Below are 16,466 nucleotides of genomic sequence, written 5' to 3' on the forward strand. Positions count from 1 at the left end.
GGGTTGCCTTTGCCATTGCCAAATGCCTAGGATCATGATTGTTGGACCATACGGTGGGACTACGTTAAGCTTTGCAAGAAATTGCCAAGCTGTCTCCCAAAGTGACTACACCATTGTTGCCTTCCCACCAGCAATGTTGTTCCATACCATCACTAGCAATGGATGTTGTCATTTAGCCCTTCTGATAGGTGTTTGGCGATATTTCATTGCTGTTTTAATTTGAAATTCCTTAATGACATATGATGTTAGACATCTTTTCATATGGTCATTGCAATCTGCTTATCTTCTTTGATGGGATACCATGTTCAGATCTATTGTCCGTTTTTAAATTGTTTGAGTTTCGTTTCTTGAGTTTGAGAGTTTGTTTGGTTTGTGAGACCTTCTTTGTTGAATTTTAGAGGTTCATATGTTTTGGATATCCTTGTTTTCCAACTTTATATCTTCTTTGCTGAGGTATCCAGATCTTAACCATTTTTAAATTGGATAATTGTTTGTTTTCTTATTGTTGAGTTTGAAGAGTCCTTTGTATATTTTGCACAATTGTCCTTTATTAAATAGATGTTTTACAAATATTTTCTTCCAATCTGTGATTTATCTTTTCATTTTCTTAATAGTGTTTTTTGCAAAGCAGAAGTTTTTAATACCAATGAAGCTCCAACTTACCAACTTTTTCTCTCATGGATCAAGATGTTGGTGTTTTATCTAAAAAGTTATTGACAAACCTAAAGGTCACCTAGATTTTCTCCTATATTATCTTCTAAGAGTTTATATTTGTCCATTTTACATCTAAGTCTGTGAACCAGTTTGGGTTAGTTTTTGTGGAAGGTCTATGTCAAAGTGTTTTTTCACATGTGAATGTTCAGTTATTCCAAAATCCTTTGTTGAAAAGACTATCTTTCTCCACTGAACTGCTTTTGCTTCCTTGTTAAAGATCAATTGACTATATTTGTATAGGTCATTTCTGGTGTCTCTTCTATGCCACTGATTTCTTTGTCTTTTCTTTCTCCAATACCATACTGCTTGATTATTGTAGCCTTACTTTATCGTAAGTCTTAAAGTCTAGTAGTATCAGTTCTTCAACTTTGTTCTTCTCATTCAGTATTGGGTTAGTTCTAGTTTGTTTTTGTTTGTTTGTTTGGTTTGGTTTTTATCTTTCCATATAAACTTCAAAACCAGTTTGTCAATATTCAAAAAATTACTTGCTGTGATTTTTATTGAGATTACATTTTATCTATAGATTAGTTTGGGAAGAACTGACATCTTGACTACTTTGAGTCTTCCTATTCATGAACATAAAATATCTCTTCACTTATTAGGCTCTTCTTTGGTTTCTTTCATCAGAGTTGTTCAGTTCAGTTTAGTCTCTCAGTCATGTCCAACTCTTTGCAACCCCATGGACTGCAGCATGCCAGGCCTCCCTGTCTATCACCAACTCCCAGAGTTTACTCAAACTCATGTCCATTGAGCTGGTGATGCCATCCAACCATCTCATCCTCTGTTGTCCCCTTCTCCTCCTGCCTTCAATCTTTCCCAGCATCAGAGTCTTTTCCAAGGAGTCGGTTCTTTGCTTCAGGTGGCCAAAGTATTGGAGTCTCAGCTTCAGCATCTGTCCTTCCAGTGACTATTCAGGACTGATCTCCTTTAGGATGGACTAGTTGCAGTCCCTTGCAGTCCAAGGGACTCTCAAGAGTCTTCTCCAACACCACAGTTCAAAAGCATCAATTCTTTGGTGCTCAGCTTTCTTTATAGTCCAGCTCTCACATCCATACATGACTACTGGAAAAACCTTAGCTTTGACTAGATGGATCTTTGTTGGCAAAGTAATGTCTCTACTTTTTAATATGCTGTCTATATTGGTCATAACTTTTCTTCCAAGGAGCAACCGTCTTTTAATTTCAAGGCTTCAGTCACCATTTGCAGTGATTTTGGAGGCCCCCCAAATAAAGTCAGCCACTGTTTCCACTGTTTCCCCATCTATTTGCCATGAAGTGATGAGACCAGATGCCATGATCTTAGTTTCTGAATGCTGAGCTTTAAGCCAACATTTTTACTCTCCTCTTTCACTTTCATCAAGAGGCTTTTTAGTTCCTCTTCACTTTCTGCCATAAGGGTGGTGTCATCTGCATATCTGAGGTTATTAATAATTCTCCCAGCAATCTTGATTCCAGCTTGTGCTTTATCCAGCCCAGCGTTTCTCATGATGTACTCTGGGTATAAGTTAAATAAGTAGGGTAACAATGTACAGCCTTGACATACTCCTTTCCCAATTTGGAACCAGTCTGTTGTTCCATGTCCAGTTCTAGCTGTTGCTTCCTGACCTGCATACTGATTTCTCAAGAGGCAGGTCAGGCTGCTATTCCCATCTCTTTAAGAATTTTCCACAGTTTGTTGTGATTCATGCAGTTAAAGGCTTTGGCATAGTCAATAAAGCAGAAATAGATGTCTTTCTGGAACTCTCTTGTTTTTCGATGAGCCAACAGATGTTGGCAATTTGATCTCTGGTTTCTCTGCCTTTTCTAAATCCAGCTTGAACATCTGGAAGTTCACAAGTTGTGGTTCTCCTCAAAAGTATCTTATATGTATTTTGTAACTCTCTTTTTTCTTTTTAAGTCTCAGGTGGCCACAGCAAGGTACTCTGGCTGGCTAATAGCATATACTGTGTGGTTAGTGCTATTTCTTGACCCAATCAATTCAACACACATTTTTGGGCACCTGCAGTGTCCTAGCTATGAGTAGGTAGAGTAAAGTTGAGGCAGAAGTATCTCTAGCCACCACCCTTGGGGAACCTCCGTCATGGAAGAAAAAAATACACACTTGAATAAGTTGTCATCATTACCATCCTGAACCAACAGTTACTATGTCAATGGCAGTAGTAACCTAGAGGAGGAAGTGACTATCCACACCCAGGGCAGAGCATGAAAGTTTGCCAGAGGAGTTGACATTTGAACTGGGCGTGGCACAGTGAGTAGGAGGTCAACAGGAATAAAGATAGTCCTGCCAGGCAGAAGAAAAAACATAAGCAAATCTTCTGACATGGGACTACATGAGGAGGTTAGAGGATGGACTGCAGGAAGAGGTATGCAGGGCTGAGTTGTGAAAGTCCTTGAGTGACTACATCTACCTCTATCTGCAGACTGCCTCAGAGGTAAGCCTGTGTGGCATGGTGCTCATGTGCAAGCTGGTATTGCCAGTAGAGCCTGGAGATGCTCTGAGTGCTAGGCATTCTAAATTTATAACAATCTAGTTTGAATTAGTGGAGAAGGAAATGGCAACCCACTCCAGTGTTCTTGCCTGGAGAATCCCAGGGATGGGGGAGCCTGGTGGGCTGTCGTCTCTGGGGTCACACAGAGTCAGACACGACTGAAGCGACTTAGCAGCAGCAGTTTGAATTGAGACTCACTTGGCTTCAATAGTATACAACACTCTGCTCCTTACATAGCTCCTTCTCTCTCCCCTCATTTATGCTGTTGTCACAAATTTTGCCTTTTACATTATGTGCCCAGTAACATAGATTTATAATTATTCCTTGTGTTTGCATTTTAAATTATGTAAGAAAAAAGATTTACAAACCAAAAGTACAAAAATACTTCCTTTTATATTAAACTATGTGATTACCTTTACTGGCGATCTTTATTTTCCCATATGGCTTCAAGTGGGAGAAGGAAATGGCAACCCACTCCGGTATTCTTGCCTGGAGAATCCCGTGGACGGGGAGCCTGGTGGGCTGCTGTCCATGGGGTCACACAGAGTCGGACACAGCTGAAGCGACTTCGCATGCATGCATGCGTGGCTTCAAGCTGCCATATTACATTTATCTTACTACTTAAATGTGTATAGACAGCATGTCCTTATGTCCCTTATACAACCCTGAAAAGCAAAATAAGTTTACAAACTAAATTTATTACTTCACTCAACAAGCACTTATTATTTACGAGGTGTTCTGTGTCCCGGGGGTTCGGTGTTGTATGAGAAATAGACAAGGTTTCTACCCTTTCCTGATTTGTATTGGCGGTGGGGGATGAGGAATGGGAGAATCAGTAAACAAACAGGTAACTTTAGATGATAATATGCTCATGAAAACCAACATGGAAGATGGGCCAGAGATTGACTAGATGTGTGTAGATACAGTCATCCTCACAGAGCTGAGGTTGAGCCAGAAAATTGAAGTACACAGGCAACAGTTTGTTTAGACAAACAAACAAAAAACCCGACAAAACAAGTAAACTGTCTGCATTTTCACTTATTGTTGGCCTAACTTGATTTTGATCTTAGCGAGCCATCGTTTGAGTTACTGTCATTACAACTTGCCTTATTTTCCACCTTGAACAATAAAAAGACCGATTAACCTTCTCAGACACATTGTTAAGATCAGGACTGAGAGAGGATGACTTGAACTCATCCAGAGCCATGCTTTTCTCAGCTTTAGCATTATGGCTCCAAATAACTCCAAGGAAAGATCTTGACCAAGCAGTTGCTAATTCTGCTATTTAAAACATCCAGCCACTGTCTAAGTTACAAATATCTTTTTAATGGGTCTTGTTTATTTGCAAGGAAATAACCAACTGGAATTTAGAATTTTGTCTGGGTGCTATTTTCAAGAAAGACATCATTTGATTGATTAAAGCTTGCTTAGAAGAGGAAAATGTGACACATAGCCAAGATAAGACATAGGAAAATTGTGACAGCATTCCCCAAATAACAGACAAACCCCACTCCTTAGGGAGGATTCTACTCTTTAGCCAGTAGGTGGAATTAGGACCCATGGGTAGACACACTAGAGAGGGGTCTGTGAGATCACCATAGCATTTTAACCTTCAGAACTGCCTGCCCAATAAGGACAGGGCTCACACACAAGGGGAAGTTCCCCACTGACACAGAGGTGGTCCATACAGAGGTGTGACATATTGGAACTAGCCAAGAAGGGCTCCCAGTTGATTGACATGTTGATGTCAACAGGAGTCTGGAGAAAAAGAAGGTCTCAGTTCTCCACCCTGTTCTCCATTGTACCACCCAAGACCCACCAGGCCTGGAGGTGAACAAAGAGCCTATCTAACTTCCCTAGGAAGGAAAGGGTGCAGAGAAGAAAATCAAAAGAATGGGTTAGAAACTTTCTGAACTCTATCTGAAAAGAGACATTCTGTGGATAGAGAGTAACAAAGTAAAACTCAAGGCTCTTTCTGAACAATTTTCAGCCCAGAAATTGGTTTCTGGATTTGCTATTTGTTAACCTATATTATACAGATCTATGGCTCCTCTTAGAGGTTTTGATAGGGGAAAAAGCTTTTTACTCTGTCGTTATGCTTTTTATACATTTTCTTTCATGTGTTTCTTAAATCCCTTATTTAATTCACCAGGTATACAAAAAGGTGGCATGGCATTGTAGGAGGAGGATAGACTTGACATTTGTTGAATAAATGTTTGTTACAAGCCAATACATGCCAAGTATTGGAACACTGTGGTCACTATGACTAGGGTTATATATATATGCTTTGTAAATAGAGCTCCCATAATTACAGTGATATTTACAAGTGGCTTATAGATCAACCTTCAAACACAGTTTCAGCAACATGTACTGCACAAAGGGAGGGAAATGCCATGATAGTGCTAATATATTGCACTGCTCTCAGATTTAAGTATCACTTTCCTAGAGGAAATCTCCTTTGGGGGTTTACTCTAGCCAGCAGTTTGCTAGCTCCTTTCTTAGCCAATAGCTGGTCCCCAGGACTATAAACTTCTAATTGCAAATATAAAACATCCTGTTTTAAGGAAGTTGCTGCTGAGAGTGAGGAGCCCAGTTTTAAATGAAAAAGACTTAAGTGTGAGGGGATGAGAAGACAGTTGAGCAGCAGACCACCTTCTCTATTTAGGGTGGGGAGATACGACTAAATGCAAAGTGAACTCCAGGAAGAACCCCTCTAAGAGTGGTTTTAACTTCCTCAACTGATGGTGAGTGGTAGGGAATGTCAGGTGATTTTGTAGTACGGAGATGCAGAATCCTAAGCAATACATGTGTCCATCTTTGTGTCTGTGGAGTAAATAAGAATGTCTTGTTCAGCTTCTCTTTGGGTGGGATTGGCTGCTGGGGAGTTTCTAAAAGCAGCACCCAACCCTACATGACTCTTTTAAAACAAATATTTTGTAATTGCCCTCTTCTACTCTCCTGAAATGAAATTCACAGATAAAATAACCTAGAAAATCAGTTGTATAGTGAAACTGTAAAAAAGCTACTTGTGTTTATATGGAAAGCAGAGCTTTTCTCCTCTTCAGGAGTAACTGGCAAGACATTCACATGTTGACTAGGACAAAGACAAGGCTAGAGAAAACTTTTCTGATGTGGGGGACTCTTTTGTACACAACAGGACAATTAGCATCCAGCTGGCCCACTAAATGCCCCTGATCATTGTGACAACCAAAAATAACCTTTTAAAAATCTAAAGTGCCCCTGAAGGGAGAAGTTGCTCCCATAGAGAACCACTGATGAATGGGAATTGACCAAACAGCCCCAAGAGAAGCTCTTTTGCTATTTATTGGGTTAACTTGGTCACTTAAGGGAATCTGAGGCTAGAACAAGACCAAAGGACTCATGATTTAACAAAAGATCAAGCCCCAGATGATTTATCCAAAATCAGATAGCACAGGGACAAAGGTCCTCACTGAATAGTATACTTTTAATCTGAAGCCACACTTTGTGAATACTGTCTGCTTCTTTGATTTCAGGATCAGCTAACTTGTACTTGAGCACCTCCTGTGTGGTTTCTTCTCCCTGCTTCCTCTCTTCCTCCTCCCTAGCACCTAATACAGTATAATCTTTGTACCAACTGGTTTATGGACTGTTACAGAGTCAGTAATATTGTAGTTAACTGCCTTGCTTACAGTATTTGTTACCCTACCTTCATGCCCTACCCCCAAACTGGGCCCTTAACCAGCTGCGAACTCATACAGGATTCTAACTGTTGCGTCTTAACCCTCATACAGGTTTCATCCTTGGAATCATCCTTACATATGGGCCTTGTCCAAGGCCAAGCTGTGTAAATGACCTACAGCTTGAGAAGGGATAGAGGCAATCTCTTAGAGAGCCATGACTCTCCCCTATCGGTCTATGACCTTTCTCTATACAATATGGCTTACAGCTTTCATTATCTCCTGTTTTCCAGTATTCGGTGCCTGTGTGGCCTCTACAGCTTTAGCTATCAGTCTCTTCTAGGGATTAGCCTCTTTCAGCTGACTCACCTTGGAGGCCTTTGTGGGCAGATTAGGGAGTTTTGCTTGATCAGCACATCCTTAGCTTTACCAGAGCCGGGATTTTAGCAGGGTTCCTGGAATCTGTCCCTTTTATTTTTTGTTTTGTTTTGTTTCTCCTTACTCAGTTAAAATGAATGCAGTTGTCTAGAAATTTCTCTGCATTTGTTCATGAAGCAATACCTGATGGGAGAGGGAATGATCATAATGTTAATGATTAACCAAAAATAGATCTGTCTAAAGATTCCTTTTGTCATGGATCTATTTTTCCTGACCTTTTATGAAAGCAAAAAGGAGGCTGAGTTTCATCCATATACATAACTTTGAACATGTTGTTTAGTTTCAAGAAGGAGTTAAAATTGTTATAGTACTAGAGATTATTTGCAGTTAAATAACTCAGGGGGGAAAGATGAATTAAATCTAAAGTCTTTTCAAGTTGTCTACAAGGGCGATGAAACATGGAATCACTTCCTACATCCTCCTCCACAGTGAGCAAGTTTGAGGGATAAATAAGGGGCTCCAAGAGCTCAGCCACAGGAGGCATCATCTTCAGGTTGGGGCCTCAAGGAAGATTTCCTGGGGGAATAATTACATAAGACACTGAATAATGTCACAGTCAAGTCCCTGGGGCTCATTTTGCGGTACATAAAGTGATAGATACATAGGCTTCAGCATTATGTGAACCAAGAACTTCCAGATGTCCAAGCTGGGTTTAGAAAAAGAAGAGGAACTAGAGATCAAATTGCCAACATTCACCAGATTATAGAGATAGCAAGGGAATTTCAGAAAAACATCTATCTCTGTTTCATCAACTACGCTAAAGCTTTTGACTGTGGGGATCATGACAAACTGTGGAAAGCTCTTAGAGAGAAGGGAATACCAGACCATCTTACCTGTCTCCTGAGAAACCTGTATGAGGGTCAAGAAGCAACAGTTAGAACCCTGTATGGAACAACTGATTGGTTCAAGATCAAGAAAGGAGTATGACAGGCTGTCTGTTATCACCCTGTTTGTTTAACCTATACGCAGAGCACTTCATGAGAAAGGTCAGGCTGGATAAGTTATAAGCAAGATAAGCGGGAGAAACATCAACAACCTCAGATATGTGGATAGCATTCTAATGGCAGAAAGCAAAGAGAAACTAAAGAGCCTCTTGATGAGGGTGAAGGAGGAGAGTCAAAGATGTGGACTAAGACTAAATATTAAAAAAAAAAAACTAATATCACAGCATCCAGCCCCATTAGTTAGTTTCAGTTCAGTTGCGCAGTTGTGTCGGACTCTTTGGGACCCAATGAACCACAGCACACCAGGCCTCCCTGTCCATCTCCAACTCCCGGAGTTTACTGCATGGCAAATAGAAGGGGGAAAGGTGGAAGCAGTGACAGATTTCCTCTTCTTGGGCTCCAAAATCACTGTGGACAGTAACTGCAGCCATGAAATCAGAAGACAGTTGTTTCCTGGCAGGAAAGTGCTGACAAGCCTAGGCAGTGTGCTGAAAAGCAGAGACATTACTCTCCTGAAAAAGGTCCATCTAGTCAAGGCTATGGTCTTCCCAGTGGTCATGTACGGTTGTGAGAGCTGGACCGTAAAGAAGGCAGAACACCAAAGAGATGATATCTTTAAACTGTGGTGCTGGAAGACTCCTGAAAATCCCTTGGACAGCAAGGAGATCAAACCAGTCAATCTTAAGGGAGATCAACCCTGAATATTCACGGGAAGGACTGCTGCTGAAGCTGAAGCTCCAGTATTTTGGTCATCTGATGCGAACAGATGACTCATTGGAAAAGTCCCTGATTCTGGGAAAGATTGAGGGCAGAAGGAGAAGAGGGCCTCAGAGGATGAGATGGCTGGATGGCATCAATGATGCAATGAACATGAATTTGGGCAAACTCTGGGAGATGATGAAGGAAGAGAGGCCTGGTGTGCTGCAGTCCATGGGGTCGCAAAGAGCCCAACACAACTGGGCAACTCAACAACAAAGTGATAGAAATGAGAGTTTTGGTTTTGGTCTTCTTTTTGGAGACAGTATAAAGAAACAGGTAAGTTCAGATGAGAAGTGAGATGGGGGCAACCAGGGGGTATCTGAAGTCACTGCTCTCAATTTTGGGCTGTATTGCAAACACCAAAACATCCATCAGGTGAGATAAAAAGAAGGTGAGCTATTGGTGTATTCTTGGAACATTGTCACTATCTCCCCTTGATTCTAAAGGGTGCTTGCTGAATTGAGAAAAGGAAGAGATTCAACTCAACTGACAGCTTTAGTTCTCTCTGGTTTTTACAGGTGTTTTACTGCTTGTGTTCAATGTGGTGGCTCTTTCCAAACGAATAGGCTCCCCAGATAGAGATAAAAATGCTTGAAGGGCTTTAGATGAAGGTTTCACACTTGAGATATTTCCACCTTTCTCAGCCCAGGATAAACTGGCAACAAATCCATCTTCCTTCCTCATCCTTGGGCCTCTCACCTGGGCACACCCTTTCCATGATAACTTCTCTTGAGAAATACCTGGATGAGCCTGTCAGGCTGCTGCCTACTGGTCAGTTTTTTTTTTTAACATAAATTTATTTATTTTAATTGGAGGCTAATTACTTTACAATATTGTATTGGTTTTGCTATAGATCAACATGAATCTGCCAAGGGTGTACACGTGTTCCCCATCCTGAACCCCCCTCCCTCCTCCCTCCCCATACCATCCCTCTGGATCATCCCAGTTCACCAGCCCTGAGCATCCTGTATCATGCATTGAACCTGGACTGGCAATTCGTTTCACATATGATCTTATACATGTTTCAATGCCATTCTCCCAAATCATCCCACCCTTGCCCTCTCCCACAGAGTCCAAAAGACTGTTCTATACATCTGTGTCTCTTTTGCTGTCTCGTATATAGGGTTATCATTATCATCTTTCTAAATTCCATATATATGCATTAGTATACTGTTATTGGTGTTTTTCTTTCTGGCTTACTTCACTCTATATAATAGGGTCCAGTTTCATCCACCTCATTAGAACTGATTCAAATGTATTCTTTTTAATGGCTGAGTAATACTCCATTGTGTATATGTACCACAGCTTTCTTATCCATTCATCTGCTGATGTACATCTAGGTTGCTTCCATGTCCTGGCTATTATAAACAGTGCTGCGATGAACATTGGGGTACACATGTCTCTTTCAATTCTGGTTTCCTTGGTGTGTATGCCCAGCAGTGGGATTGCTGGGTCATAAGGCAGTTCTATTTCCAGTTTTTAAAGGAATCTCCACACTGTTCTCCATAGTGGCTGTACTAGTTTGCATTCCCACCAACAGTGTAAGAGGGTTCCATTTTCTCCACACCCTCTCCAGCATTTATTGCTTGTAGACTTTTTGATAGCAGCCATTCTGATTGGCATGAAATGGTACCTCATTGTGATTTTGATTTGCATTTCTCTGATAATAAGTGATGTTGAGCATCTTTTCGTGTGTTTGTTAGCCATCTGTATGTCTTCTTTGGAGAAATGTCTGTTTAGTTCTTTGGTCCATATTTTGATTGGGTCATTTATTTTTCTGGAATTGAGCTGCAGGAGTTGCTTGTATACTTTGTCAGTTGCTTCATTTGCTATTATTTTCTCCAATTCTGAAGGCTGTCTTTTCACTTTGCTTATAGTTTCCTTTGTTGTGAAGAAGCTTTTAATTAGGTCCCATTTGTTTATTTTTGCTTTTATTTCCAATATTCTGGGAGGTGGGTCATAGAGGATCCTACTGTGATTTATGTCGGAGAGTGTTTTGCCTATGTTCTCCTCTAGGAGTTTTATAGTTTCTTAGCCAGCTGTTTTTGATCCCCCTACTATCCATCTTGCCTACCCCTGAAAGCCACCTGAGCACTCTTGACATCACTAAGGACCTCTTGACAGCCCTTGGGAAGTGTGTCTGCCTTTCCTAAAAGAGTGACCCAGGTGTTCCTGCCCCCAGCTCCTGTCTTCCAAGCTTGAGCTTGAGCTTTCGCTGAGAGAGAATGCCTTTGCAAGAGGCAAAAAATGGATGCCTCTGTCCATCCTGAAAATTCTGCTTCACAGCCGCATAACATAGGCTTTCATCTAAGGAAGTTTTTAACACAAGTTCAATAGTGGGACTTCAAGAACTCTGAAACCTCTAAAATCATATGTCAAATTTTGTATCTATGTGTTGCTTTCACATATTCTGACCCCACCCCTCACAAAATGGTAAGAAACATTGTGTATAGAGTAATCAATTTGTGTTATCTCTGATGTCCCTTAATTCCCCTGAAATCCAGTTATATTCAGGGCATGGAGGTTAATGTTTAAATTCCCTGGACCTTGGACCAGTCCCAAAGAAAATTTAAAAAAAAAAAAGAAAGAAACAAAAACACAACTTCCTAGTCTGCCCTTGCTATGCCAGCTATCCAAGGACTTCTAGAACCTCCTGATATGTGTCAGCCAAAAATCTGTAGAATGGACACTTCACCCAAAAACATATCTAAAGGGGCAATAAGCACATGAAAAGATACTCAGTGTCATTAGATACGTGAGCGTGCCAAGTTGCTTCAGTCATGTCCAACTCTGTGACCCTATGGACTGTAGCCTGTCAGGCTTCTCTGTCCATGGGCTTCTCCAGGCAAGAATACTGGAGTGGGTTGCCCTGCCTTTTTCCAGGGTATCTTCCTGACTGACCCAGGAATTGAGCTGGCCTCTCTTATGTCTCCTGCAATGGTGGGCGGATTTTTTACCACTAGCGCCACCTGGGAAGCCCCATCATTAGTTATGGGGAAATGCAAATTAAAATCTCAACGTGATATCTTTATACATCCACTGAAATGGCTAAAATTAAAAAGACTGACAAGTCCAAGTATTAGAGAGGATTTGGAATAACTGGAATTCTCATTCAAAGTTAGAAGAAGGGGAGCCCAAAATGATATAGTCACTTTAGAAAACAATTTGACAGTTCTTAAAAAGTCAGACATACACTTATCTTCTGGCTAGCAATTCTATTCCCAAGTCTTCATGCAGGAAAAGCACATGATCACACAAAGACCTGCATGTAATTGGTACGGCAGTTTTATTTACAACAGCTCCATATTGGAAAGAACGCAATTGTATATCAAATGTAAATAAATAAAAACACTATGACACATCTATACATTTGATGACATAAAAGGAAAAGACTACTGAGATATGTTACAACCTGGTAATTCTCAAAAGCATTAGCCAAGGGAAAGAAGCCAAAAGGACTACAAACTGTATGATTCCATTCATATGACATTCTAGAAAAGGCAAAGCTGTAGTGACAGAAATCATTATCAGTGGCTGCCAGGGCCTGGAGGTAGGAGAAAGAAATTAACTGTAAAGGGCCACAAGGAATTTTTTTGGAATGATGAACTTGTTCGATAAATGATTGTGGTGGTAAACACATGATGAAATATATTTGTCAAAATTCATCAAACTAATTAAAAATATTTATTATATGTAAACTATTCACCAACATGGCTGATTAAAAAAAAACTAGCTGCTGAGCATTTATTTTATATATAGGACAGTTCAAACATGGAATTCTTTTTTGCAAGGATAAAGGATCTCAGACTTGGGGTCAATGCACATCATTTTATGATTTATTTTACATATTGGACTCTGGAGTTTGTCCTAATTTCCTACTCCAACTGGCACTCTTTCAGTTGGGAGCTGCTGTTTTCATCTTTCCCATCTTCAGGGTAGAGCCAGAAGATGTTATGAGCACTGCAGAGTCCAAATTGTGTCTGGTTGTATATCACATCTATTAAATCCACTGCAGTGTTTGGAGCTCACTGAAGGGGAGAGAAGGAAGAGAGAGAGAGCTGAAATAGGCTGAAATACAGCAGCAGGGATAGAAACAGGTGCCAGGGAAAGACATTTCAGCAGACTTTGTCAGGGACTAGATGTAGGAGTATAAAAGAGAGCAAGCATTGTTCAGAGGGGACTTTGAACAGTTTCTTGTTGCCTTTGAGAAGAAGCCCAAACTCCTGATCATGGGCTATCAGGTCTTCCATAATCTACTTCCTATCTCCCTCTTCATTGCCCACTACCTGTTTTCACTAAAGCAGAAGCTCCTCAAGCACAGGCCTGTGCCTTACAACAAGTAGTCCTCCATAAACACTTAATAGCAGTTGTTCAGTATAAACTGGTTGTATTATAGATATGTACAAATGTCCATTCACCTACTGATGGACATTTGTATTGTTTTCTTTTTTGGCTATTACAAACAAGAATATGTTTGTATGTTATGTATGTATGTTATGAATATTCTTGTCCAAGTCATTGTGTGGACATATGCTTTCATTTTCCTCAGATAAACCCTGGGAATGGAATTGCTGGGTCATACTGGCTCAGTTGGTAAAGAATCTTCCTGCAATGCAGGAGACCTGGTTTTGATCCCTGGGTCGAAAGGAAGATCCCCTAGAGAAGGGAATGGCAACCCACTCCAGTATTCTTGTCTGGAGAATTCCATGGACAGAGGAGCCTGGTGGGCTACTGTCCACAGGATTACAAAGAGTCAGACACAACTGAACGACTAACACTCTGTTATGTTTAGTAGATTCATAAAAGGGAATACTACTCAGCAATAAAAAGACATGAACTATTGGTGCACACAACAGGGATGAATCTTAACATGCTTATGCTGAGTGAAAGAAGCTGGATACTGCCCCACTCCACCCCCTGAAAAAGACACCCCCCCACACACACACTGTATGATTCCATGCATATAAAATTCTAGAAAAAGCAAACTAATCTATAGCAACAGAAAGCAAACCAGCAGTTGGGAGGGCAAAGGACAGTAAGGCACATAGGTTGACAATGATAAAAGTACATGGGGAAACTCTTTTGGGGTCATGGATATGTTCATTATTTTTATGGAGTGATAGTTTCACAGCTGTATATATCAAAACATATATTTTTAAACAAGTAGAGTTTATGTCAATTATTCCTCAATAAAGCTGTGAAAGATAGTTTGAATAAAGAGCAGGCCCTCTGTAAATGTACATAGAATGAATGTAGAGAAATGTGCAATGTTGGTTTAAGAGACACAAACCAATATGCCCAATAATCGTTGGTATAATTAATATATAGAAGAAACAAGTGAATAAATAGTAGGTGTTCAATAATTTTATAATGAATGAATGAATTTGACAAATGTTTAAATCAGCCTATTGTTTGCCAGGGATTAGGAAACAAAACGAAGATCCCAGAGCTCACAGAGCTTTAATTTGAGGAGGAGAGTAAACAGATAAGTAAAACACATATTAGTGTGCTAGACAGTGCCAAGGAGAGAAAAAGCTGAGAAGGGCCACCGGGACTGTCAGAGAAGGAGACTGACATTTTTGAGAGTGTGGCCACCCTTCTCCCAGGATGACGCCTGAGAAAAGACCTAACAGAAATGAATGGGCCAGGTGGGTGTCTAGGAGAATAAAAGGGAACTGCTCTAGAACTGAAGAAAAGAATGAGCAAGACTTGAATGAAACTTAAGACGAGTGAACGCAATAGCCGGAGCGCGTAAATGCTAATAAGATCGGCTGCGTCCAAGGCCCTCCCAGCCAGTCAGTCCTTGCATGGTCCACGAGGAAGCGCCCCCGCCCCCCGCTGCGCCTCCTTTCTCCGTCGGCCCGTGCGTGGGCACGCGCAGAAACCGCTAGACGGCGTCGGTTTCCCTTCCCACGCGCGGACGCCGGCGTGGGCTGACGCCGCCAGGGCGCCCGCGCGTGCGCAGAGCCGAGGCCGGCGGCACTCGGGGCGGGGCGGAGCGGGGCGGGGCCGAGCAGGGCGGGGCGGGGCGGGGTCTAGAGGTGATTTCCCAAGCCGCGGCAGCGCCTCAGGCGGTGCGGGGAAACCGAAAGTGGGCGGCTGCCGCGGCTGTGGCCGTGAAGAAGAGGGCGGCGGGAGCCGGGCCCAGAGGCGCTCGGACGGGTCGCGAGCCCTCAGGACGAGGTGAGCGCAGGTCCTGCTGGCTGTGGGAACGACAGGTGCCAGGCGAGGTCTGACGAGGTTTGCGGGGGGCGCGGCACACCTGTGTTCCTAGCGGGACAGTAACCCGAACGGGACTCCAACGGGCTGGGGCCTCTTCCCTGTAGCCGCAGAGGATGCCCCGGTCCCCACTTCAGCAAAGCAGGCTGGGCGCCAGGGGAGTTGGAGTTCCAGAGCGTTGTGTTTTAAATCTCTGACGGGACGGTCTGGGTGTTCACCCCGGAGTCGGACGGACCTCTGCCGCCTGGGAATCTCAGTGCAGAGAGGGAAATACCGCGCGGTGGGTGTGGACGAGGGGCGGATGGTGCTGACCAGGAAGTGGTTCCCGGCACCGGCGCGATGGGCCTCAGCTGCCCGCCCGGAGCAAGGGATATCCGAGCCCCCTGGCTGTTTGAGCTCGCGTATTTTACACCGTCCTCTTTAAGTTCCTCTCTTTACAGACTAGCCTCTGCAGGCCGCTTAAGCAATGCAGGACACAAACACTATCCGTTTCTCTTAAACCGTGAGCACCCTGAACCCTGGGTGGGTACAGAGCTTTAAATTAGGAGGGAAATATGAATCCATAGTGAGTATCTCTTAACTTTCACCAAATCCCCCAACAGGATCAGGTTCTCAGTCTTCATTTAATGGGAGGGAGCTTGAAGCCCACACAACTGTTATGCTCCTATTTCCTTGAGGGGATAGGTACATTGTCATACATGACCAAAGAGACCACTCCCTCCCAAACAATTTCAAAGAACCAGAAAGGGAAATACCTTTATTCGAAACAGCCTTGGCCGAATTCTGAAAGCCACCCTACAAAACAGAAACAAAAACACCACTGACCTAGGTCATCCCTCCCTCCCTACCCGCCACCCCTTTCGTGCAGGTGGAAAGACTGCAGAAAAGTGCCCTGCCTAAATGATATACAACTTAACGACAGAAGTGAAACTTAGATCAACTCCTGGAAGCTTTGATGTGGAGGTGTTGCATACTGCAAATAGCATGGACTTTGCAGATTCACGTTGGAATCTGGGTTTCTCCACGTACTAATTGTATGCTGCTGCTGCTGCTAAATCGCTTCAGTCGTGTCCGACTCTGTGCGACCCCGTAGACCGCAGCCCACCAGGCTCCCCCCGTCCCTGCGATTCTTCAGGCACTAATTGTATGCTCTTGAACAAATCACACGCCTGCTTTGAGCCCAATTTTTTCTTTATCAGTTGGAGGTATTTAATTTACCCTGCAAGGCTTTTCTTAGATTAACTA

The 16,466-nt window shown here is 42.4% G+C and overlaps 1 protein-coding gene across 2 annotated transcripts in view; it reads left to right on the plus strand.

The window, feature by feature from the left end:
- The first annotated feature begins 15,074 nt into the window (after positions 1–15,074).
- TDRD7 (tudor domain containing 7) overlaps positions 15,075–16,466 on the plus strand; it is a 97,473-nt gene continuing 96,081 nt past the window's right edge. For both annotated transcript variants that reach the window (XM_040226935.1, XM_040227009.1), the window contains exon 1: positions 15,075–15,185. The gene's annotated coding sequence lies outside the window, so the exon portion shown is untranslated. The remainder of the gene's footprint in view (positions 15,186–16,466) is intronic.

Source organism: Oryx dammah, unplaced genomic scaffold (genome assembly GCF_014754425.2).
Source record: "Oryx dammah isolate SB20612 unplaced genomic scaffold, SCBI_Odam_1.1 HiC_scaffold_1, whole genome shotgun sequence".
In the NCBI taxonomy this organism is placed as follows: Eukaryota; Metazoa; Chordata; class Mammalia; order Artiodactyla; family Bovidae; genus Oryx; species Oryx dammah.